Source organism: Cupressus sempervirens, chromosome 7, assembly GCF_028749045.1.
Source record: "Cupressus sempervirens isolate cs-2001-9-10 chromosome 7, ASM2874904v1, whole genome shotgun sequence".
NCBI classification, from domain to species: Eukaryota; Viridiplantae; Streptophyta; class Pinopsida; order Cupressales; family Cupressaceae; genus Cupressus; species Cupressus sempervirens.
The window spans coordinates 916,205,118-916,206,141 of record NC_143124.1 but is presented as its reverse complement, the minus strand read 5'-3'; positions in this window follow the sequence as shown (position 1 = coordinate 916,206,141).

Genomic DNA, 1,024 nt, shown 5'->3' with positions numbered 1-1,024 from the left:
TGGCTTTTGGGCCTTTGGGGATATCCTTGGCATTGGTGTATTTCTAAGCTTCAAATGCGCACTTTCTATCAAAACATCACGTGTTTACCTAAATTCCTCCAACACTTTGTCCTTTTGTAGCAGGGGGCAATATTGGTAAATAGTTATATCTTCGCTCCAAGGTTCATCGAGAAGGGAAGTAATATTGATGACACACGCAATGTGATAGGTCAAGTAGGAGGACATATGGAAGTCTTCTCTTGATATCTTAGAATGTTTAAACTAATTCCTTAGGGAACTAGCTATCAATTTTACCCAATCTAGAAACTATTTTCTTGTCAGGATAATATCTAGTTAGCAATACATCTAGTTTTCAAAGAGGAAGACATTAGTAGACCCTTTAACCTGATGTAACGAAACTATTAGGTCATGGACATGAGGCTTCATGTGATCTTTAGTGATTATTTTTGGCAACCTCGAACAAACTTTATAGTTTGTCTCTATCCATGTCCAAGCCATCATGTTATGATACTTGTCCAGGTTCTTTTGGTATTCAATCAAAGATTGGGTAGGGCCAAAAGCAACAAAGGTGTACTCAGGTAGATGCAAAACTAATGAGATAGTTTCCTTGGTGATGGACAATAATGGCTCCTTGTCTCTATTCAAAATACTCTTAGTTCTTGCATCATAGTGGTCAATGCACAACTGAAGCAATTTAGGTCTTAAAAAGGCGGGGATAAATGCATTAGCTTCAAGCATTGGATTCTCTTTTGTCTTCAAGTGGTCATCATTACAAGATCCTTCACTAAGGGGGGGGGGGGGGGACTTCATGGAGGGATTTTCTAATGTATATGCATGATTTATGTCATAATAGGGGCTCTTGATTACTCCATCCATACATGCATCTTTCTTTATCATACTTATCTCTCTTTTTGGGGGAGGGTTTTTTCCATGAGGTTTTCCCTCTTTCCCCATTTCTAGAGAGGTTGCATTTCATTGCATTTGTACTTGGGCACCTAACATGGTCTAGTAGTTGAGACCTATT